Source organism: Canis aureus, chromosome 5 (assembly GCF_053574225.1).
Source record: "Canis aureus isolate CA01 chromosome 5, VMU_Caureus_v.1.0, whole genome shotgun sequence".
Taxonomy (NCBI): Eukaryota; Metazoa; Chordata; class Mammalia; order Carnivora; family Canidae; genus Canis; species Canis aureus.
In genome coordinates, this window is record NC_135615.1 from 2,730,917 (window position 1) to 2,757,357 (window position 26,441).

General features: G+C 40.8%; 1 protein-coding gene across 26 annotated transcripts in view; it reads right to left on the reverse strand.

The window, feature by feature from the left end:
• The window catches only part of PARD3 (par-3 family cell polarity regulator), a 648,392-nt gene that overhangs the window by 469,339 nt on the left and 152,612 nt on the right, over positions 1–26,441 (reverse strand). Inside the window, exon 1 of one of the 26 annotated variants that reach the window (XM_077896597.1) lies at positions 21,890–22,034. The exons of the other annotated variants lie outside the window; for them this stretch is intronic. The gene's annotated coding sequence lies outside the window, so the exon portion shown is untranslated. Of the gene's footprint in view, positions 1–21,889; positions 22,035–26,441 lie in introns of those variants that run through there. 26 annotated transcript variants of the gene reach the window in all.

A 26,441-nucleotide genomic window follows, 5' to 3' on the forward strand; every position in this document is an offset into this window, starting at 1 on the left:
ATTAAAAAGCAGTCCCAAAACTTTTATGGCTTGAAATTTGAGCTCAACAACATCTGTGCAATTACAAAGTATATCTTGTAGGAATAGAGGTATGTATCACAAATACATTCCAGTAGCAAAATGTTAAAATCATTAAGTTTTATTTCATTACAATCCACTCTCTGAAATGCACATGGTTCAGCTTACAATTAATCATAATTATTCAACCCCACAGCATAGCACCTCGTAGCATCAAGAGGATTAATAAATGTATGGCCTTCTTATTCCTTCTGCCTGTTGTAAGACAGAAGGAAAATTCAGACAATATGGCACCACAGTAAAGGGCAAATAGATTGATTTCCTGTAGAATAAACAAAAATATAGTTTTCTGTCCAATATTCTATAGGCTCAGCTTCCAAGCTTCTGAGTTTATGAAGGAAATCATTTCGGGTAAGTGTGCGAAAACCATTTTGCATCTTCTTTTAAAGCTTTGTTAATTTTTATTTTAAATTTGCTTTTTAAAATTACGTGGCATCCTAAGCTGCAGGTTTATAATGTCAAGCAGACCCTTTTATTAACTAACTTATACAAGTTACTGAAACTATGGCAATCGCTAAAAGTATACTGCTGGGCCATCCTTACAGGAAAAGTTTATAAACACAGAAATATGAGAACATGCACACTCACACACACATACTTGTACGTGTTTATCTCCAAGTCAGATCTAGGTTTCGAAAGCAAATAGCTAAATTGGGAGAAAGGAAAAAAAAAAAAAAACACAAAAAGCATTCTACCCCCTTTAAAAACTGTTTCCTCTTGGAAATAGTGCTTCTGATATTTTAAGTCAACCAACATAAGTCATTTGTATCTATGACCTCTCTCCTTTTGCTCCACTGCCTGGGACAGGACAAATTCTCTCTGAGGAAGGGGCAGCAACCTCTGGGAAATTATTTCAGAACCAGCTCTGAAGAATAGTTAATAAGAGCTGAAGCTCTGGAGATTGCAAATTTGAGAATATCAAGAAGTTCTCTGAGAGAAAAAAGAAATAAAAATTATAAAGTTCAAAGAAAATCAGGGTGAGCCCCCACCCCTCAAAGAAGTTTGGTGTTTAAGGCTAATAAACTAAGAATGACAGTTTATTAAAAGATTATCTAAATATCTAAAAGATATTTAAAACATTTTTAATACTAGTTGATATTTTAATGGGACTTTTTAAAATAGAAACTATTGGGCAGCCCGCGTGGCTCAGTGGTTTAGTGCTGCCGTCAGTCCAGGGTATGATCCTGGAGACCCTGGCTTGAGTCCCGTATCAGGCTCCCTGCATGGAGCCTGCTTCTCCCTCTGCCTGTGTCTCTGCCTCTCTCTCTCTCTCTCTCTCTCTCTCTCTCTGTCTCTCATGAATAAATAAATAAAATCTTTTTAAAAATAAATAAATAAATAGATAGATAGATAAATAAATAAATAAATAAAATAGAATCCACTTCAATATGTCTATAAATAAATTAGTAATTTGGTCCATAAAACCAAATTAATTGTTTCAAAAACTAAAAGACCACAAAAGTGGGTTTGCAGGAGGAGTTTTCAGGGGATAAATTTTGTAAATTTAAATTCACAAAAGGGAAAGCCACCTCAAAGACCACAGGGCTATACTCCAGGTACTCAGAGAGCCTGGAGAGATCAAATTATACCTTTAAAATTATTATTTTTAGGGCAGCCCTGGTGGCCCAGCGGTTTAGCGCCGCCTTCAGCCCGGGATGTGATCCTGGGGACCCGGGATGAATCCCACATCAGGCTCCCTGCATGGAGCCTGCTTCTCCCTCTGCCTGTGTCTCTGCCTCTGTGTGTGTCTGTCTGTCATGAATAAATAAATAAAATCTTTTTTAAAAATTATTATTTTTAAACGCCTTAATTTCTTAGTTTAGATGAAATTATGGGTAAAATGTACAAGATGTAAAATGCTAAAGAAACATGATTTGGGGAAAAAAAGAAAGAAACATGATTTGGTTTAAAATTTTTAAAAGGGAAAACATTTTAGGGGCGCCTGGCTGGCTCCATCGAGAAAGCACGAGATTTTTTATCACAGCGTCCTGAGTTCAAGTCCCACACATTGTATAGTGTTAATGTAATTTTTTGATTTTTAATAATTAAAGGGAAAACATTTTAAGCATTAGCTATGCCCTCTCTATAAATACTGGTACTCAATTACATATTCTTGCACAAAAATTATATTACAACAGAGGATCCTCCGAACTGTGACCTTTCTAAACCACAACCCTGGAGTAATCATTCATCAATCGATAACAAGCACAGCTCCTGTATTACTTCCTTTAATATTTAGGCTTCATAATCTTTATCTTAAAATGTGAAGAATTTAACATATAATTTTGCTTACTAAGTGTTCGGTGATGTTCTACTAATAGTTACCTATAAACAAAGAACAGAATAAAATCCAAAGCCATTTAACCTATGACCTCCCAACATTACAGAAATATGCAAATGTACAAGTTCTTTAGAAATCTTCAGCTTTTCCGAAAATACAGTGACTCCTTTAAAAACTGAAAATTTCCCAAAAAAAAAAAAAAAAAAACTGAAAATTTCCACTCCACCTAAAATAGCTTTTCACAACTCTTGGTGACATCAACTGACATCTTGCACCACTGAAGCTAGCATATGAGAACACTTTTTTAACAGTGACAAAGCAGTCACAATTCATGTAGAAATGAGAAAGTGACATCTGAGAAAAGGAAGAATGGCACTCTGGTAAATGCCTATGAATCCATTTTAAAATGAACCTAGAAAAGAACAGATCCAAAATGAACCAAATGTATGTTTAAACCCACAGATGAGCCATTTCCAAACAGATAACATTTCAAAATTTTCATAGGTCTTTTTCGATACAATAGCTCCATGAATGGTTATTTCCAATTGGATCTCCAAAATATCAAACCACATATCTAAGATTACATCATTTTTCACCTACTCAACATTTCTAACAGAGGCATTCACTTTCAAACCCACCAGAGCCACACACACCTCTCCCTCTATACTCAATTACATGGTTCACACCTCAGTGCTAGGCTAATACTGCAGGTCAACCACCATATGATGCCAGTCTCTTTCCTGTTTTCACCAACTACCGCTTCCCCCAAGGTCTGCTATTGTCCAGCACACCCCACCAGTCCTGTAACCTAGCTCCTCCCACTCCACGCCCCTCCCTGTGTTTCTATAACACTTTAGGGTCTGACCCAACTCCAAACCCTCCTAGGTTTTGCTGTTCTTTCCAGCCACAAAGAAGATGCTGACACCTACAATGTTTATTGGCACTCAAATATTTACTGAATAAACAAATGGTTTAAATACTCTTGAATTTTGGGGCGCCTCAGTGGCTTAATAGGTTAAACGTCTGCCTTCAGCTAAGGTCATGATCCCAAGGTCCTAGGATCAAGCCCAGCCACTGTCTCCAGCTCTGAGCAGGAAGCCTGCTTCTCCGTCTCCATCTACCTCTCTCCCCCTACTCCTGTTTTCACTTGCTCTGCTCTCCCTCTGTCGTATAATCTTTTTTTAAAAATTCTGAACTTCATTATATATTTATAGTCTTATTTTCTAAAAATTTTTATTATTTTATATAAGTATCTCAAGCATATATAAGTATCTCAATTATTTAGAGAGAGAGAGAGAGAGAGAGAGAGAAATCTCCAAATGGAGTCACTTGTGCTAAGCCCATATCACCAAACCAAGACTTAATATCTTAGTTTATCATAGTTTCCAACAGATAGATGGGAAGCTGCCCAATTCATGAATCACTGAATAAAGCCAATAAGATCTTTAAAATTTATTCAGTTGAATTTTGTTTTTTTTAGTCATGTTTCACATTGCTGAATCTCCACCCACCATCCATCCTCCCATGATTCACACCTGTTACACAGTCGATGCTCAAATATTTAATGGTATCTCAGAATATAAATAGCGTTTTAGAATCATCTGGTTTAACTACCCATTAAAAATCTTAGAGTGTCCTCTACAGTATTTCCACCACACCCTCTGCTTGAACTCCCTCCCTCCCTTGCTTTCTGCAGCAATCTTTGGGCACTCTCACTTTAGGAAGCTTTTTCTGACACAGGATGCTGGCTTCCTCCTTGCCACCATACTGAAGAAGCCTATCTCTGCTTCTGCATTATAGAATCAACTTCTGGGTTTATCACTTCATTTATTCATTCAAAAAAAAACTTACTGAGTACCTACTATGAACTACTATCCCTATGCCAGGCACCAGGAATATAACATACACACAAACCACCACCACCTCTGCAACCACTACCATGGTAGTTGCTCACCTGGAGTTAAAAACAAGTAGAAAATATGGACATTGTTCAGAAATCCATCCATGAAATACATCCCCAGTTCATCAACCACTGGCACACAATATGATCTTGCCTCCCTTTGATCATCTTGGCTTCCTGCTCTCAAATGCTACCAATTTATTACCAAAAATATATATTTTTCAAGAAAACATTGCCTGTATCCCTAACACCAACATATGATTCGTACTCCATCAACAACCCAAACAGCTAAAGTTATGTCCATTTGTAATCTCAGATTCCGTTCATATCTTCATGCTTCTTTTTCAGATTTACTTCATTCCAAATTCACTGTCACTAGAAAGAGGTTTTGGTGAAGCAGTTCTCGCTCTTCCTCCACTCAGTCTGAACTAGGACGAGAACCCCTTTTATGAGCAACACCTTTCAGACACTCCATATATAAACTAAAATCAATATTAGCATAAATTTATCTTTTCATTCTGCAATATAGGTCATTTCTTATTAAGAAGACAATTGGAGAAAACACCGAGGCTGTTTGAGGACTAAAACAGGTAAGTCAAAATCGGGATGGTGCATGGTATCAACCTTGGAATCCAATTTGTTTCTGCATTTCTATTCTGTTTACACATTATCAGCTTAAAACTTTCATAGATACACAGATGAAAGTTTGCTTTACAATTTCAGGACACTCTTTAATTAAAGCAATTCAAAATCCTGAAAGAGAAGTGAGAAATTTCTGATTCAAAGTTGATTCAATTAACAAAACAACAGCTCTCATTACTTATTAAAAAAAAAAAACCCACAACCCACATCACTATAGTGGCACGTGTACTCCCTTGTTATCACACAATAGAATCCCCTGAAACAATCCTGGCACTTACACCTGAGCCGGGGTACAAGCGTGACCACAGCATAGGGATTGGTACGCATTTACCCAAGGAGGCCAGGGCATGATCTCAGCCTTCCCTCAGCAATGATACAAGAAAAACCTTTGAGCAGAGATTGCAAGAAAGCCCCTCTCTTCTAAGGTTTGCACAGACAGCTCAAACCTAGTGGGACATATTGAAGAACTAGTCATTTCCAACACAGAACGTTGGAACATGACATATTCGTATATGCCTAACAGCAGTTCAAGAACACCCTTGGAAACTCCTACTATGGAACCCAAGCACCTGAGTTCACAACATGACTGGCAATATACAGCAGCTCTACCTTCACGCCCTTTCACAACTCTCATTACACTGATTTTTTTTTTTTTTTTACTTAAATACTGTGCTTTCTAAAGAGGCACGTGCAGTATGTTTCTCTAGAAATCTTTGTGTTAAGACTATTCTGATAAGGACAAATGCAATCATTATTATGCATGAAAATAAAAAAATTAATGTCAGATTTTTCTCTGATTAAACCTCCTTCCCAGTACCAAAGCTGAATAAAGATTGCGTACCTACATATACTCATTTAAAATGCATATTAATAACTGAGTGATGGACACTAAGGAGGGCATGTTATACAATAGCCAGTACTCATTACACATGACTGAAGAATCACTGAACTCTACCTCTGAAACTGATGTTACATTATATGTTAGTTAATTGAATTTAAATAAAATTTTAAAAAATTTTAAATAAAATGCATGGTGATAAAATAAGTAGCCAGCCCATAATGCTCAGGTCTACATCACATTCTGTGCATGCTAAACAGTTCTCAATCAACATGTGAATCTCCATCATTTATTTAATCATTATTTAATTTTCACACATTTCTTCTTTTTTTTTTTACACATTTCTTAAAATCACTAGAAGAATCAAGTACTTCTAAAGGTAGCCATTTCTCTTATTTTCAGTTAGATAATTTTAACCTAAATCAAGCTCATATTACACCTGACCACATTCCTTGCTAAAAACAAAGAATAGAGGGGATCCCTGGGTGGCTTAGCAGTTTGGCGCCTGCCCTTCGGCCCAGGGCGTGATCCTGGAGACGGGGGATTGAGTCCCACGTCCGGCTCCCTGCATGGAGCCTGCTTCTCCCTCAGCCTGTGTCTCTGCCTCTCTCTGTGTGTCTCTCATGAATGAATAAAAAAAATCTTTAAAAAAAAAAAAATTAGAAATCCTCTAGGGGGATCCCTGGGTGGCACAGCGGTTTGGCACCTGCCTTTGGCCCAGGGCGCGATCCTGGAGACCCGGGATCGAATCCCACGTCGGGCTCCCGGTGCATGGAGCCTGCTTCTCCCTCTGCCTGTGTCTCTGCCTCTCTCTCTCTCTCTCTGTCTCTCTCTCTATCATAAATAAATAAATAAATAAATAAATAAATAAATAAATAAATAAATAATATTAAAAGAAAGAACGAAATCCTCTAAACAAGGCAGCATTACACATCTATTAGAAACAGATAAAATAAAGATATCCTATGGAACTTCATGTGAAAAACACTCCAAGAACAGAAATCCAAGATCATCATTTATTCTGAAGAACTTCATTTTTTCAATTTATACATTTTGTATAAATTGTATATAAATATCTATTTTGGATTTGCAGACCAATGCTGTTTTAAATTAAAACCCAGGGCAGCCCCAGTGGCCCTGCAGCTTAGCGCCACCTTCAGCCCAGGGTGTGATCCTGGAGACCCGGGAGTCCCACACTGGGCTCCCTGCAAGGAGCCTGCTTCTCCCTCTGCCTGTGTCTCTGACTCACTCACTCTCTGTCTGTCTCTGTTTCTCTCATGAATAAATAAAATTTTTTTAAAAATTAAATTCAATTAATTAATTAAATTCCAGAGCCTCCAGATACCATGAATTAAACATAAAAAAGGATATAAAATAAGAAAATTATATGTTTGAAAGGAAATGACGTGTTTCTTTGTCTGAAATTTCTGAAAATAATTCTACATTATAACTTTCACCTAAAAGGCTATTTCAATTGGGGTTTTGTTGTTGTTGTTGTTGTTGTTGTTGTTAAAAAAGGATGAATTAGATACTATCAACTACAAGAAAAGAGTTTTTTCCCCTTTTTATGGTGGAGAAGAAAAATTCACATCAGAGATAAAAATGAGTTTGTATCTGTAAGCAAGCTATTTACTATAATTAGCCTCGTCAGGCTCATAATATAAACACTGAATAAACGATGGTTAAACGAACTTATTGGATAAAATTTAGTCAGTTGTTTTTAGCTTGTTTTACAAAAACAAGAAGCTTTTGGAAAACAAGATTATTTTGCTAGGATGAAATGCAGGACAGGACTTGTATGGTATGGGTTGTGTTTTTTTGTGTGTTTTTAGTGCACAGAACCCTTTCATACTAATACCATGTCTTACAATCCTCCCGAAATAATTCCTGGTGAGGAGTGTGAATCCTGCTCTTTAAGAGCTTTTTCATTTATTTTATTGATTTTCTCCCCCTGACAAATGGACAGGGGGGAATGTTCTCTGTCTTCCAGCCCTCCAGCCATGTATAAGAGGCTTCAGCGTTTGCAGGTCATGCGTGAACCTTCAGCATGTCTGGCCCCGAAGGCAGAGTAAGAAAGGGTACGAAGTAGGAAAACTCTACCCTAGGAATGCTCTATGAAGATACACATAAGCATATGGGAATATAAGATGGGCTTCAACAGCCCGAGAGGGAAAACTGATACTTCCAAGCAGCTGTGTTGTTAACACTGCAGCAGAAGCCATTGAACACCACCCGAGGCTGTTCCCACAGGTGAAGGAACTGCATTTCACCCCCGTCTGACAACATCTATTTATAGCAGACCCTTTTTTCTCCAGACACATGATTATTTATGCACATTATATATGCATTATTTAACAGTTCTGCAAAACCAAAATAGGAGTCTTCCACGCATCTTTTAATAGGCTATCAAACTTCTTCCCCTATATCATTATGTCCTGTTTAAAATAACTTAAATCTTCAACTTTAACTGAAAACCAGGCATTTGAATGTAATGACTCTGGGACAAAAGTGTTTTACCAAAGGGGAACTAAGAGACTGTGCTTCCCCGGATCAACCAAACGGAGCAAGAAAACATTTTAACTGGGAACATCCCTCAATACATTCCTCAACCCTGACGCCCAAGCTCTGCCTCCTCCATTAGGACCGTGGGGGCAACCTCAGCCCGCACACACCCATGCTCCTTGCTTGGACCTTGCACCCGCCCTCACAGTCTGGCCCACAGGACCCGCACACGACCGTGCACCCACTGCCACCTTTCACACACTGTTTACTGCCAGTGTCTTACACCATCATCCTAAGACCCACTATGCTTCAGCAGGAAACGGCATCTCCTGGCTCCTGTATCATCCACTGTAATGTTTGAGCCCTTCTTGGTTAAAGCAGGAAAATGTATGAAAAAAAGGTTAAAAAACAATAAGCAAAAAAGGCCTTTCTGTTGGAAAAGTAGCAGTTGGAATTTAAGCCACAGTTTTGTTTTGTTTTTTTTTAAGTTAGCTCCATGACCTGAATGGAGCCCAGTGTGGGGCTTGAATTCATGACCCTGAGATCAAGACTGGAGCTAAGATCAAGAGTTGGATGCTTAATCCACTGAGCCACCCAGATGCCCCTAAGACACAGCTTTTATGTAATAAGCGTATTTTGACCCCTGCCCCACAGCTGTGAGGAAAGAGAAACTTTTTGAAAAGAAACTGGGTAGAAACCACAAAGAAGAGGGTCTGTGGTGACTAGGGGCAGAATCTTCTCAGATGGATTTATTTCTGCTCAAAGCCACAAAATGAGATAAACAGTCCCCGTTTGTATATCCAAAGCAGAAACAGAGTAAGCCATGTCACTCCAGGGTCAGGTGAGATTTCTACGATGCCACAGGTGCACCCAGAGGCCAACACAGTCAGTACGACCACATTATGTTGACGGGTGTTGTGCCCAGAAGGGAGCCTCCCCCTTCACCCCAAGAGGGTGGCCCAGAGTAGCCAAGAGAGGAGGAAAGGTTTTCATTACACCTGTTCCTCTCGGCCTCTCTACAGATAAGAGGATGATAGTCACAAGGCTGAAAAGCTGGCCCCTTACCCCGGTTCAGATCCTTCTACAAAACAGGCACCCAGAGAGACCCCAGGAGCAGCAGCATCTTACCCCTTGCACAAGGGAGGGCCACCAAGGGACGCACAAGGGAGGGCCACCAAGGGACATCTTCCAGGACACTACAACCCACTGTAGGGAGGCAACACTCCAGCCCAGCTGGGATAAAGCCTCCCACATGGTATTACCTCAAATGCAACCCAGGCAGAGGCCCAGGGCACCCTGACAGGGATGTCAGCTTCTCAGGGCTCAGGCCAAAGGTGTGAGTCACCAGCCCTCAACAAGCATGTATCAACGGCTCTAAGCTCTGGGCTGCAAAGTCATACAAGAGCCATGAAAGGTGACCTCTCGTGCAGTCCACAGTCCTGGGCCATGCTTAGCCATTAGGATTCTACTGAGACCCTACTATGTATTTCTGAATTTGGGGAGTGATTCATTATATCTGATATTTTACTGTTCTCAGGAAAGCTCCTAGTATCTCTTATGAGTAGAGCAGGCAGGAATTACTTTTCTTACATAACAAGATTAAGAAACTGAAGATCAGAAAAGAGCTTATATAACATATTTACTGAATACCAACTACATACCTGACGCTTCTAGGCATAAGCCTTGCTTACTAGTGAATCTCAAGTCAAGGAGAGACCTTTTCCAGGCAAGACCTATAACAGGTGTCTGGGTACACTGTCTTACCAACTTCCATGCCCGTGGCTTTTTTGGTCTAATACCTAAGCCTACATGATGTACCTAGAGAAATCCTTATTTAGTTATATCAGATTGATGAGACCTGAATGGGAGGGTTAGTTAACTTCAAATTTTGAAAACAACGAAATTGAAGAGATTCAAAGTAAAAAGTCAACTTTGCCAGAATCCTATCTCAATTTGGGTTAAGTTCTGAAGCCTAAGAGAATAAATGGCTAAGATTTTGTCTATTCGATTCTATTTCTCAAAATCTCTTCAAACTGCCCAGCAGTGGGACAGATTGTTTTTGGTTTGGTTGCCTGAAACACAAAGTAGCTGGCATGTGTTGAAGGATCATAATGGGTCACTCCTTCTCCCCTCCAAAAAAAGAAGGGAAAAGGGAAAGGAATATGTAAATGTCAAAATTACATTCAGTGTAGCCAGATGCACACTGGGCAGCCAAAAGGAGGTAGGACCAAGGCAAGAGCAGACTCCCATGTCCCTCATTTTCAGATGTGTTCATTGAGTGGAATGGCAGGTGTACTTGGCAAACCTTTTGAAATCACTCATTCTGCACTGCTTCCTTTCTCTCTCTTTCTCCTCTCTCAGTGTGGGGAAGTGTTCTCTCTGCCTGCCTGTTTGTTCATCTGTCTCTGAATCTCATGGGCATAAGAGCTTTCCTTTTTAATCTTTCCTTCTTTACAGGGAGGACAAAGGAAGGAAAGAGAAAGAAAACACAATATTAATGGACATTATTCTGTAATTACCTCATAACTCTACAATTTTGGCAGTGCACAGTCTCACCAACCACTCACAGATCATGCATTATGTATGTTATGACTAAAACGCAAAATTCAGAAAAAAGTCCTGACTGGTCTGAGGGCCTTAACTCATATTTGGATACAAACATCTAAAAATCAGCCAAAGAAATGACAAACACATGAGAAGAACATGGCTATGACCCTCACATCTAACATACTTGTATATACTGTAATTTCAGAGCATGCTTTTTCCAGCAGTCCCTTCTTTCTAACCACATCCAAAAACACAAATGACTAAAAGTATACATCCAAAAAACGATGTCACAACTAATATAATCAACACTTATACCCATTTATGAAGCCAAGCAATTGTGTGTAGGTTCAGATATGGAAGCTATCTGCTGGACCTAGGCCATATTTTACAAGATTCCACTTCTTAAGCCAAGTATCCTATTGAATTATATTGATCTGAGATGCCCGTTTATAATGTATTGAGTTGTATCCTCCAAAAAGACATGTTGAAGTCTTAGGGAAATAAGAGAATTGATTTCAGGAGGAAATGGAGGTGGGGGGGGGGGCACAAGTAGGCACACACAAGCTGCTAGATCAATCCTTTGGCATCTGAAGCTGTTTGTACACACATTAGCTGGTTCTCTGCAGGGGTGGGCTGCCTTTCAATCTGCAGCCCAGGCAGAAAGGGGTGCAGTTCTCATGCTCTGCCCTCATCCGCTTGACTCTCCTGGGACCCACACAGCCAAGATGCAGGGGCTAATTCTCAAAAAACATGGGATGGTCATCCATGCTATTAGAGAATATTCAGAATATTTCAAAGTTCAGCCACTGTTTCCCCAATCCTTCCCTTTTCCTCTGGAGAGGTGCTGCAGAGAAGTTCACACAATATTTGCATGTACTAATGATGTGACAGAAAGCTATATCCTATGGATGAAATGCAAGTTCATCTTCTGATGCATCTTCACTCCAGGATGTACAAGAAGGCCAAGCAGCAGGGACCAGTGGTTTTGTTTCCATATTAAGTAAAACTCAGGTGGGACACATTTAATATGTTAATGAGTTCAACATTTATTGAATACCTGCTATGATTTGGGGCAGGGGCCGACAAGCTTTTCTTGTAAAGGGCCAGAAAGTAGATATTTTTAGGCTTTGTGAACCATGCAGTCTCCATCACAACTACTCAATAATACCCACTGCTGTGGCAGCGAAAAGCAGGCGCAGATGGTACACAGGCATGGGAATGGCTGTGTTTCAATAACGGCCAGATTTCGCACAAGGGCCACAGTTTGCCAAGTCAATTTAGGGGGTGTAATGGGAGCACAAGGCAGCCCTGCCCTCAGGAGGCTTCACCTAGCCTGACAGACAGGGACTGGCTAGCAAAGGGCTTTAATAGTCCTGCTCCCCAACACTGACAGCCATCTCATCAATGCGAGAGGCCACACCTGTGTCCTAAACATATAATTTTGGTAAGGGGGACAGTGGAAAAGTTGGATGCCAACAAAAAGGAAAAATAAAACAGAAAGGAGAGGAAAAATGAAGAGCCAGGAAAAAAAGCATCACTGATGAAAGGGGTTCAGGAGATACCATTCAATGTCATAGGTAACACTAATATTACTTGTCTACATATTTTAAATACGCTTTTTTTAAAAATCCCCATGAAGAGCCAAATGACCTACAAATAAGTAAAAGAATAGGTCTTTAAACCCTCCCCCAGAAGGGTCAGAGTGAAGTGTTAAATCCCTCCTTCACCACAACCCCGAGCAGCCATCTAACATGGCGGAGTTATGAGGTGAGAGTAATGTGCGTGATTGGTGCTGTAATGAAAAGTCCCCAGGCAGAAACACACTTCCCCTCCGTACCCATGCGCCACGGACATGTATTTTAACAAGGCTGCGTTGATTTACTGCCCCTGATTCTCATATTAAACGTTTTCAATATCTTCTAGCAGTTTGATAAAACCTGTTAAAATTAAATTCCAACCACAATGCACTCATCCACACCTTAGGAAGCAAAGGTTATACTAATGTGATCTCTCTTTATAGCCTTTGCCAAAAAAAAAAAAGAGGAACTCCCTTAGTCTACATATACCAAAGTAGTAATACAAAAGCACAAAGGGGTATTTCCCCCTTTCATTTACACACACACACACACACACACACACACACATACATTAAGGTCCACGAATCCCGTATTTGGGAATATGCTCCTTTGCTCAGAAAGTACATCAACTCTAATCTGCTACAGGAAAATGTCACAGAGACCCCCAGCTGCACACGTTTCATACACAGATTGATCAAACTTAATACTGCATTGCATTATTTAAGACCCATTAAAAAGAGACCACCCAGTAGCCCAAATGTTTGAGATAAAATGCCTCATATGGTTGTCATAACCCTCTGTTTAGTGACTTGTTTAAAACTACAAGTGCCGAAATATTCAAGACCTTCAGCTTTCATTAGGAGTTTTAAGTCTATTTTTTGAATAATTTGATTTCCTGAGGTCCACAGTTCAGAGCATGTATTCACCAAATACTACAGATAGAGGATATTTAGGTGTTGAATATATTTAGTATGTAATATTTAGGTAAATACCTCATGCAGGAGATAATTAAAAACCAATCCACGCAAGCACACAAAGCTGTCCCCACTGTAGTCAGCTGCACGTGGCTGGTATTCCCCAGGTAAACATGCAGCTCCTACCAAAGTTCCCTAACCATACAGCCTATCAAACTGGAAGCTTGGGTGGGGAGAGAGGGAACGAGACAGGAGATCTACAATGGCAGACATAACAACGATAATCCAGGATTTTAGAAATTAAAATCATTTCAACTGCTCGTAGTTCCTAAGTTTAATTGGAATGGAAATGGTTCCCTGACTTCCCAAAACTAGAAAAACAGATCTCCTTCTGCATATGCTACTGGCCTTGTTTTGCTCCATGGAGGTTTAAGCCACAGTCCCCAGCACCCTGTCCAACACCTGGGCCTCGCTGCAGGAAGGTACCTCTCTCAGGTCCAGTCCCAACCTCCAAACACATGGCCAACCCCAGCCACAAGCCCAGGCCGGGGCATCTCAGTCTGCGCTCAGCCTTTCTGTGTAAGGCCACATTACAATGAGCAAATGAAAATCCTGACATTCCAATATTCTAATATTCCAATAACTAGCAGAAATGATCTCTGAGTGAAAATGCCCTTGTGATCAACTTTCCAAATGTACCCACTGGGCCTCTCCCCTGCTGCCCTTCAACCACCAATCCAGCACTTTTTCTTCTAACTTTGGCACAAAAACGCAATCCTATATGGCCTAAAAAGACAAATAAATGATGGCAAGGCAAATATATGGATCAGGCTACGGTGAGAGGCAAGATGAAGTGAAGAGAAAACATTCTGGGACCAAACAATCAGCCTGCCCCCCCTTAGGAGAGGACAGTGGGAAGAGGGGGTCTGAGAGCTCCGTTCCCTACCTTGCAGAGCCAGTGAAGGACCTGACCCCACTCGCCCACCCACTGCCTGCCCAGGTAACTGACACCTGCAGCATCATAGGAATGGCCAAAAGGCAGAGAACATATCCTGCTGCTCTGGCTTCACATAACGCAGGGCTGGTATGTATCTGGGAACGTTGGGCACTTATATTTAAACATCAGTATGAGACAATTAAACACAGTGCTCTATTAAAACAAAACAAAAAACTAACTTTACTAAAGCCTCAGCAACTGGCCCTTCGCTAACTTTACCTATTCCATTATCCCAGGTCTCCTCCTGTCCGTGCTCACCCATGCCCAGACTCCAACCCCACAATCCATGCCACAGAGACTGGTACAGCCCTCATCAGCTAGCAGACTCAGGAGGCACTTTCCCCCACATGCTTGCACCTGACTTAGAATGAACAAACGAACTTTAGTTTCAAGGGGCTAATAGGAGATACACCAGGAAGCAAAATTTATTTTTTTTATTTTTTTTTGAAATTTTTTATTTATTTATAATAGTCACAGAGAGAGAGAGAGAGAGAGAGAGAGAGAGAGGCAGAGACACAGGCAGAGGGAGAAGCAGGCTCCATGCACCGGGAGCCCGACGTGGGATTCGATCCTGGGTCTTCAGGATCGTGCCCTGGGCCAAAGGCAGGCGCCAAACCGCTGTGCCACCCAGGGATCCCCAGGAAGCAAAATTTAAAGGGGGGAGGCTATGAACAGTTTCACACAGACAACTGTAGATAAATGCTGCCAGCACTAACTTCTCCAGCATTTCCACTAGGTAGATAAAACTCAGAAATACTGCCTTTAGAGAAATTAGAAATGGGTTAGCTAAAAGAGTATATTTTGAAAATGAGAATATCATGCTGTCAAAAGCTAATTACACTGATTACACACAAATACAAATTGTTGATAGCATACAGTTCTAGAAAATAAACCTAGCAAGCTATAACGTCATAAAAACACTTAGGATATTTACACTGATTCAAATATAAGGAGCCAATTATAATTTTATGATTTTCTAATGCATTATTGGAGTACCATTTTACTTCCTTTTAAATCCAGAGGTAGCTCCAGGGAAGACAGCTCAAGGCAGCAAGGTAAGGTCTAAAGGTAGCCTGGGTTATTGGCCAAGTAACTGGGCAATACTCTAATCCTCAGAAGTCCCAGGTTGGAGGTTCTGGCTTCAAGATTGTGAATAAAAGATTATTACTATATACCTGAGCTGCCTGTCTGGCTCAGTCAATGTAACATGCGACTCTGGATCTTGGGGTTGTGAGATCGAGCCCTACATCGGGCATTGAGGTTACTTTAAAAAAAATTTACATTAAAAACTTTTAAAAATAAAGTTATTACTGTATATCTTCCCTTCAATTCCAGATTCAACTGCATTGGCCTGTCTCGTTCCAGCTTGAGTACCGAAGCCCATCCTTTTCTTAGTAAAAAGGTAACTATAGTAAACACACAGAGGCAACTGACAGCTATGAAATGTTAAGATTGGATGATGTTAGCAAATGAAACTCTTTCCCTAACGACACAGAACTGAAAGAGACCGAAAAGAGGAAGTAGCATGGGGAGAGCTACATGAATATATCCAAAGCATCTTTTTTTGTGTAACCAAGAAAATAGGAGGACTGTAAGACATTATCCCCTAATTACTAAGGAGCTGTTAACAGATGAAGTCAATCTATATCAATCTATATTTGCTGATACAGAAACATATCCAAGATATATTGGCAGAAAAATATGTATAGCAGGAAACAATTTGTGTGTGTGTGTGTGTGTGTGTGTGTGTGTGGGCGGGGGGGGGATGTTTAAAATACTCATATATGTGCAGAAAATTTCTGGAAGGATGCAGCCAAAAAAAAAAAGATAATTGTGTTTTCCCTCCAAGGGAGAGATTGGGTGTGGTATTCGGGGCATTTTTATTTATTTTTCCACTTTACACATTTCTCTACTTTCTTTTTCCACGAGTATGTACTACTTTACTAATTAAAAAAAAAAAAAAAAAAAGGCCCTTAGGCTTTAAAGGAACAGAGAGATTTGAGAGTAAGGCAGGTGCAAGATTTTCAAGAATGATTCTGTTTAGCAAGAAGGAAACAAAAACGTGGCTAAAAGTCTCTTCACATGCACAATAAATAACTGAAAACAAAAACATCCCCAAATGAAACATGGAGACATGGAGCTTTGTTGTTTGCAGAGACCCTAAAGTTGGTGCTTTCAAATACATGATGGATTGAATGCAAGTCACCAAACACCATTCCAGAATTGGAAGCCTTTTCAATTTGTTGGGTGATTTCTAGTTAAGATTGAAGCTGTAGAGCTAGGAACAAAAGCCATCAAAAAGCAAGGGGTGACATCCTGAATATGAATGAGGTGAGGGCAAAGTTAAGATAGCATCACTCAAGGCAAGAGTATGTGCCCTGGAACACAAAGGTACTTTAATGTCCTAACACCCAGCTTGAAGAATGGGTTCCTCCACTGGGTGCCCAAATCCTAAATCCTAACTGCAGCTCCCGAGCATGCTCACAATGTCCCTATTTAAAACACTGCTCCAAACAGAAGAGAGCGGACTGAGCCCACAGAAGGAAAGGGAATCCCAGACTAGATAAAGGTGGCTCCCCCGGGGGCCTGCTCTCCACCATACTGCCTATACTTGGATTGAAATTGTTGAAAAATGGGACAAGCATAGACTTTCAAGGTGTGACAGCCAGAAAATACTGGTAGTGGTGAGTCTATCTTTGCTGAGGTCAGCTCCAGGCTACCTTTCTGAGCTAGAGGTGCTGGCAGGACTGTGGAGGACATGGGACCACACAGGGGACGTGTGAGTCCTGCCTCTTCCTGTTCCCAACATGGGAATGTTGCTTAACCCCTCTGTCTGTCCTCAGTGACCTCAGGGTGAACTGAGGATAACAGCTGCAAGGAGTCCCAGCCTGAGAGGGCTGTTCAGGGTCTAAGTGAGATAATAAAAGCACTTAGAACACAACCTGATACAGAGCCAAGACTCAAAACTATGCTACCTATCTTCTGAACACATCCCTCAGGTCACCTTGGGGTTAACAAGCATGGAGAAAACACTCTAAGTCTTACCCTTTGCTATTAATCCAATCTGAAGAGATAATGCAGAAAGGGAAACAAACAAGTGAGCACCAAGTGGTATGTACCAGATATTATGTAGAACTTTTATAAACACAATACAACTACCTTTCCATGAGCCCTATGAGTAGCAATCATACAGACAAGGACACAAAATCTGGGAAGGTTCTAAAACTACCCAAGGTAACAGTGGTGATGGCATGTAACAGACTAGACTCTCAAACCCAGCACAGGGTTTGGGTGTGTGTACAGGCCTGATGGGCCCAGAGCCTGTACACACCCCCATGTCATATTCCAACCAAGGATGTTTGGTTCTAAAGATAAGTATTGCTATACTCAATCTACTGTTCTTAAAACGCATGCATGCACGCGCGCGCGCGCATACACACACACACACTGCCTCTCTCACTCACTCTAATTCCCTCTCCAATGGTTGTTCGTATTCTGCCTGAAGGATAAACTTATGCCTTCCATGTGTTGAAGGGCTTGTCTTCATCAGGTCAAGCCAAAGAAAAGGGCCTAACTCCCAGGACATCAACATACAACCTCTCCCATCCTCTCTAGCAAGATTCGGCATCTCCACATCTTGTGGCCTACTCTGCTCTCATCTCCACATCACCTTAGTTGTCCAAGTCCACATGGGCCTGCATACCACTCTCACGAGCTCCACCTTCTCCACCAGGGCCTGTGGCCAACACTTCCATGGTGGTCACTCCGACACACACCATGGGCACCTCACCCATCCAGCTGGTGAGAAGCTTCAAAAGCATAAGACAAATAACTGAGATGCTTCCTGCATAAGGGGTTCTGCCAGGCAGAAGGAAAAAATTTAAAAAATCAAATGTTCCCTCAAACAATCTCGCTAAGAGTCAAAGTAATAGTGATGCTGAAGATAACGTGCTAGTTCCCATCAAGCCTGGTATTGTCAACCAGTTAGTAGAATAAGTTAATTTCTGTCACAATGGGCTATGTCTCTGCATTAATTTGCCTGCATGCTGGAGTGGAGGATTATCACCTAAAAAAAGGAGGGGCAGGTGACATGGCTAATACAAAAGGTCCTGCCTGCTGTGACAGACACGAAGGGGCAGGCAGGTTGGTGCAGGAGCATCAGTGTGTGGCTTGGGAAAAGTATGTGAAATGTGAGAACTAAGGAGAGGGGACGGATTTTGCAGTTGCTTACAGTATAAAAACCTATTAGACAAATGTTTGCCAAGCCTTATCACATTCAAAACTCTAAGTTAGGCAATAAGAAAGTTGAAAAAAAGGCACGAAACCCAAAAGAAAACCGAAAATCAAGATGGCAGTCTAAGACACAAGTTACACAAATGATATAAAAACAAATCTAATACTATTTACACTAATGCACTTCTTTGCAAGGATGTAATAGTTATACGGTCTGATTTTGTGTCTGCTTTATTTCTAGAAATCAATAAGTAAAATAAACCTGTTAGCAAGGACCCAATCAAAATGGATAAAGTAATCTATATGCTTTTATCTGCAAGTATTTTTCATTGTATTCAAAAACAAAGATGAAGCCAGAGAGCAAGCTTTCTCCCAACTATCTCATTTTTATGCCTCAAAACTATTCATGGGATCTTTAAAACAAAGCTTGCTATCAAAGGCCTGACACAGAATTTGAAAGTTCTACAATGAGACATCCATTCACAGTGTAGCTCACCCCCATCCACAAGTGTTAGTCTATACAAGTGATGGAGTGTAGCAGGCCTTGCTGTGGAGACCAGTCGCCAGAACTCTGAGAACTTCTCGGATCAGATATTTGAATTCATTACAATGCTTTGTCACTGAGGGTTTCTGTGTTCAGTAATAATGTGCTTTGTTCTCACAAGTGCCCCCTCGCACCTGCCAACTGAAAAGAAAGCCACGGAGACTTTCTCTGGACAGTGTGCAGTCATGCTGCCCTCTGGCGGAGGCTTCTGGCACAGTAGTTCTAAAGAAGGACAGAGCCGAGCAAGCAGAAGAAAACAGCCTGACACAAATGAGTATAAGGAGAAAAACAATGCATCCGAAAGTTAACCTATAAAAACATATAGCGATCTCTCCTAAAAATTCAATGGTATTTAATGGGCATCAAATAATCAAGTTTGCAGGTATGAACTGTGCTCAAACTCAGAAACATATAGTCACATCTACACATTAAACTTTTACATACTGAAAAACTTATGCAAAGGTGTATCCATATCTAAACATGTACATATATATAACACACATTCACACATTCACTGCACCCCACCAACCTTATACTGAATAAAACAGGGACAATTCAATGTCCACAGGATATAATGTTTGTGTTAGTCTGGTACACAAAGAATACATAAAAACAATTCAGACACTTTGGGAAGAAGGAGAGATGGAGATGGACTTAACTAGGCTACGTGATTCTCCATTTAAAGTACACTTGCCAGATTCAGAGCAAGCAGAGAAACACTTAAAATTTAAGAACAATTACTAATCAACAGGAAGTCATGAAGCCACCAGTAAAAAACCTCCCTGCCTTTTTTGCTACATGTTAAAATCATTCCAAAAATTAAAGTTGTCTCTTAAATTCATAACTCATAAGATTTTCCTTATAAAACAAAAGCAAATGCGAGGAGGGGCGAGGAGAGAATCAAGCCACATCTTAGGAATAGTGCTCATAGTATGTTAAACTACACTAAGTAGCTAACTGTAAAATATTCAGTACACCTAGGTAGCAAGAAACTGTTGTATCTTCTGAGATACCTTAAAAATGCTATTATGACACCTATAATAATTTTCATGACAACATTCTAAAATAAAATCTAACTATTTTCACATCACACTCAGACCTATTTCCTCTGGAAAGCACTGCAGGCTTGGCTGCCAGCAATGCCATTTAATCACAAACTGGCAGTGACCTCTGCTGGAAAGTCTGGGAATCACACCCTAAAAACAAAAGTCTCAACCTTCATTTCTTGGGTATTCTGAAATAAAAATATTACGAAAGAGCTCAACTATTTAGTCTCAAGATAGTTAGTCCCCTAACCTGGTTTTACAAAGCACATTAAAAACTTACACTTTCAGCAGTGTCCTTTGATTTGAAAATCAGTTATAAACTGAGTTCAATCATCTACAAACATCTTTGTCTTTGTTTAGTATTTATGATTTATAGTCTTCCCTCTAGGTAAAATCAAATTAAATTCTTTCACAATTCTTAGAAGAGAAATATAAAATATATTGAGATAAGGATATATGACATTATTTCAAAGAATATTTCTTCCTAGGCCTGGAGTCCTCATGCCACGCATAATACTTAAAATTTTCTCATTTCAAATTCATTTTCATCTGTGAAGCAAGATATGATTAGGCATGAAAGTGAACAAAGATGATACAAAACCTCTTCTTGAAAAATGTGTGTGGGAAAACACAGTATATGTTACAAATACAGTATATATTACAACCACCGATCCTTCAAATACACATAGGAAAATACAAGAGAAAAAGAGAACATGTGCTTTTACAAAAACAGGACTGAAGAAGCCCCTGCAGCATCTCTCTCATCAGTGTGAGGGAGAGGAAGTAGGGTAAGAAGCAGATCTCAGCTCTACCATGGAGTGCGTGAGGGGCCTGGGGTCTCAGCTTCCAAGCAGCCATCCTCATAAGGTTCTTATGAGAATCCACCTAGCACATATGCTTAACGAACACTAGATGTTATATGAACACACACACAGAAGACAGACATTCCCTCCACCTCCCTCCAAAAAACTGTCCAAGGTTCTATATTAAAGGGCAGAAGTAAACCCCAACTCCTTGGGTTAGCATCCTCCTGCCTCTTGCGCAATTTAGGAAAGAACAGGAGGGGCACACAATTAGCAGTAATGGTCCCACAGAAGCCAAGCAGCACCTTGCACCATCCCTGGCCTGGCCCTTTGGAAGATTTTAATGTTCTGTGAAGCTAGAACTTAACATCACCTTTAAAAAGGCATTTTTACCTATCTAAATTTTAAATGCACACTCCCCCTTTGACCTTAGCAATTGCACTGCCAGCCATATATTCTGTGGTATGTGTTCAAACAGGTCCACTGCAGTGTTGTTTTTAATGGAAAAGAAAGAGGGAAGGGGGGAAGATAAGATAGAAACTGTGATATATTAATAAATATATGGAATACTTTTCAATTATTAAAAAGAATAGAATGTGTCCAACATGCACTCATCAAGAAAAAGATTCAAATGACACATTTTTTTTTAAAATGGAAATTGCATTAGACAATACTTTGTAGGCTTATCTGTACATTTAAAATTTCTGGAGGTATCTGCCCAGATACCAAAAAAAAGAAAAAAAAATGATATTCATGATTAATTCTGGGGAGTGAAATGTGGATAGAGATAGCAGGGTACATCTAATTTCTTCCTTTCATTATTCTGTGAGGTATGACTTCCTTACCATGAGCATCCTGTATTTTATAATTAAATGAACACTGATATTGAATTTTTACTGATGTTAAACACACATCTGAGGCCAATGAGGAAACCACAGAGGTCAGAGCTGCAAAGCAATTCAATCAACTAGGTCTTCCCGCAGGTACCTGTCAGCACTTGGAGAATGAGAATAAATCCTGGAAAGCCTGTCTCAGGTTGGTTTGGGATTATCTTTCTTCTTCAGCAAGATGACATGGTCCTTCCCATGCTAACTTCTGCAAAGATGGTATCTAAGAAAATCTGAGTTCTGAGTTCTGTGTTCTAGTCCAATCATTCACTTAACAATGGCCTTTACTAGTAGATCACATACCACATAAAGTCTCACACCTGCCCTTAGAGTGATACATCCTGAAGACACAGAACATACACTGGAAAGAAAGAAGAAAGCACCAAGGGCCATTCAGGACAGGTCCCTGCCCTTCCCTCCCTCCCCACTACTCTCCGCAGCACACACCGCCACCCCCCATGCTCTGGGTCTGGCAAGCCCATGGGTGCATGGCCATGAGTAGTCATGGGCAAACCTGGACACGGTTCTTCACCTGAGTCTGCCCATCATCTGTGAAATGCGGCAACTAACTCACTAGCTGGTACTAGGTGCCTAGTGAGAACAGCTCACTGACTACAATATTCAGCAATGTAACATTAACTGTGTGTACATGGTGTGTCAAGAAGGGAGAGAAGCTGGGAGATGTAGTCTGGAGAGCTCCAAGGGAAAGAGAAGACGCACTGAGGTCCCACCTACCAGCAGCAAGCAAGTGGACACTTCCAAGAGCAACCGTTTCAAGCTGTCAAGCGTATACCTTTTCCTCAGGACTACAGAAAAGATTAAGTGATAACCCACACAAATACAAACTGTCAGCCAGGGCGGGCAGCACCAGGCCCCTGTGCCAAGGCCCCATGGCTCCCAGGCCCTCCTTCCTCCTCTGCACCTTACATGCTGTGTTAACTTTTGCTGTTTACGGATCCACTACCCCTCTCCACTGATCGTTCCAACTACTGCATTCACATACGCATTTATCACCATTCTTCCTAAAAATGTTCTTTTGCTTTCCGATCCTTTCCAAAAGAAACTCACCCAGGATCCTCCTTCCTCTTCAGCCGCAGCCCTTTCCAAATGCTTAACCTTCACAACCAACCCCACTCTGGTGATTAAGGGTTCCTCCCTTCCCACTCACCCTGAACCCTCCCCTGCCCTAGCCGGTCCCCCAGCCTGTCATCCAGCAGTCCCCAGGCCTCCATCACCACCCCACAGAGACAGCCCTCCTCTGACCAACCAGGCTCCCTGTCTCCGCTCCACAGCAAGGGCCCATCTCCAATCCCCATCTCCTCTCCCCCTCCCTTCCTCCACACTAGCCTTAACACTGGAGGCCCCAAGGCTAAGCCTGAGACCCTCTTACCTTCACTCTTTCCACTCTCCACAGAAAATGCACCTGCTCCTCACTCACACCTGCATCCATTTCTCCAGCCCAGATGGCTTCCCTATCCTGCTATGAGCCCCAAATCTGATGACCCCCGCAATAACATAAATTCAATGCCACACTCCAGACCCACTGGAGGTATCTGAAACTTCCCTCATGATCACCCCCCTCTTGCCCAAACTTGATCCCCTTCTCTGTTGCACTTGCCAGAACCCTTAAGGCCAACAATCCTGACACCCTCCTCTCCCAGACCCATACAGCCCGCTATTCAATACAGCCCATTGCCCTATCTCCTAAACACCATCTCGCTCAAATCTGCATGCCCTCCCCTCTCCATTCCAGTTAGAGCCACCTTTTCTCTCCTACATTCTGCAGGAACTGTGAACTGGCTTCATGATCCACCATTGAGCCAAACTGCCTTTTTAGAACACTCATCTGCTCACTCCCTCGTAAACCCCCTCAAGGACTTCCCTACTCTCATAATTGATCCAGAAACCTTCATATACCTACAAGGGCCTTTGCTGAAATGTTGCTCCATCAGAGGGAAAAAAAAATTGTACTTAGTCTATGAAAAACAGCACTCTCCACCCTGGGTCACTAGGTCCCTACCCATTCCCTCACTCTGTCAGCACTAACGCCCTCCTGATACACTTTATTCCTGTAACCATCCATAGCCCACCTCCATAAATAAAGACCACAAGCACAGAACCTTGCCTTTTTTGCCAAACCCAAATGCCTACTGAGTGGATGGATGGACCCACCACCCTCACCTTCCAATGAGCCCCCCTCCACTGTCCCCAACTCTGCTGGCCTTTCCACCCTCAGTAGGACAGACCCCCTTTCCTTTCCCATGGTTACCTCTTCTTCCCAGGTCTCCCATCCTTAATTCCTTCACATTGTGACTCCTCTCCATTTTAAAAGTAGTCTTTTCATGGATAGCTTCCCTGATCATCTCCCCCAGGAAGAAGCCAAGCATGCCTTTACTTGCCCTAATAGCGTGACTTCAGCTCCACAAGAATCAGCTGTGCAATGGCCACAGTTGTGAACTCTACTACGGCATATGTCCTTTGCACTGGTGTTTATCTAGTTATACCCCCACCCACCCAAATTCATGTAAAGAAGCAGCTCAAAGCAATTAGTCAAAAATAAATAAATAAATAAATAAATAGGATTCAAATTGGGGGAAAAATAAAATTGTCTCTTTCTGAAGATAACATAATTTTATCTACAGAAAATCCTGAAGACTCCACCAAAAAAAGCAGACTAAACAAATCCAGTAAAGTTGCAGATCGTAAAATCAACATACAAAAATTAGCTGTATTTCTATACACTAGCAGCCAACTAAAGAAAAAAAAGATAACAATCTCATTTACATAGCATCAGAAACAATAAAATACTTAGGAATAAATTTAACCAAGGAGGTGAAAGACCAGCACACTTAAAACTATTAAGATACTGATGAAAGAAACTGAAGACAGCAAAGTTGGAGGATATCCCATGTTCATGGATCAGAAGAATTAATACTGCTAAATATCCATACTACCAAAATCCATCCATAGATTTAGCACAATCCCTACTACAATTCCCATGGCACTGTTTACAGAAACAGAAAAAAACAATCCTAAAATTCATGTTGACCACAAAAAATCCAGAATAGCCAAAGCAATCTTGAGAAAGAACAAAGCTGGAGACATCACACATCCTGATTTCAAACTATACTACAAGACCAAAGTAATCCAATCAGTATGGTACAAGCATAAAAACAGACACATAGAACAATGAAACAGAATTGAAAGTGCAGAATAAATCCTCACCTACATAATCAACTAATATTTGAAGGTGATCCAAGATTACTCAATGGGAAAAGATAGTTTCTTCAATAAATGGTGCTCGGAAACCTGGATATTCACATGCAAAAGAATGAAACTGGATCTCTAACTTACAGCACTCACAAAAATTAACTTGCAGTGGATTTAAGACTTAAATGCAAGGCCTGAAATTATAAAACTCCTGGAAGAAAACATAGAGGAAGAGCTCTTTGACACTGATTTTGGCAATGATCTTTTTGGATATAATACTAAAGGCACAAGCAACAAAATAAAATATAAACAAGTGGGACTACGTCAAACTAAGAGTCTTCTGCACAGCAAAAGAAACAATTGATACCAGCATCACCTTAATTCCAAAACCAGACAAAGACTCCACCAAAAAGGAGAATTACAGACCAATATCCCTGATGAACATGGATGCAAAAATTCTCAACAAGATACTGGCCAATAGGATCCAACAGTACATTAAGAAAATTATTCACCATGACCAAGTAGGATTTATCCCCGGGACACAAGGCTGGTTCAACACTCGTAAAACAATCAGTGTGATTCATCATATCAAGCAAGAGAAAAACCAAAAACCATATTATCCTCTCATTAGATGCAGAGAAAGCATTTGACAAAATACAGCACCCATTCCTGATCAAAACTCTTCAGAGTGTAGGGATAGAGGGAACATTCCTCAACATCTTAAAAGCCATCTACGAAAAGCCCACAGCAAATATCATTCTCAATGGGGAAGCACTGGGAGCCTTTCCCCTAAGATCAGGAACAAGACAGGGATGTCCACTCTCACCACTGCTATTCAACATAGTACTGGAAGTCCTAGCCTCAGCAATCAGAAAACAAAAAGACATTAAAGGCATTTAAATTGGCAAAGAAGAAGTCAAACTCTCCCTCTTCGCCGATGACATGATACTCTACATAGAAAACCCAAAAGCCTCCACCCCAAGATTGCTAAAACACATACAGCAATTTGGCAGCGTGGCAGAATACAAAATCAATGCCCAGAAGTCAGTGGCATTTCTATACACTAACAATGAGACTGAAGAAAGAGAAATTAAGGAGTCCATCCCATTTACAATTGCACCCAAAAGCATAAGATACCTAGGAATAAACCTAACCAAAGAGGTAAAGGATCTATACCCTAAAAACTATAGAACACTTCTGAAAGAAATTGAGGAAGACACAAAGAGATAGAAAACTATTCCATGCTCATGGATTGGCAGAATTAATATTGTGAAAATGTCAATGTTACCCAGGGCAATTTACACGTTTAATGCAATCCCTATCAAAATACCATGGACTTTCTTCAGAGAGTTAGAACAAATTATTTTAAGATTTGTGTGGAATCAGAAAAGACCCCGAATAGCCAGGGGAATTTTAAAAAAGAAAACCATATCTGGGGGCAT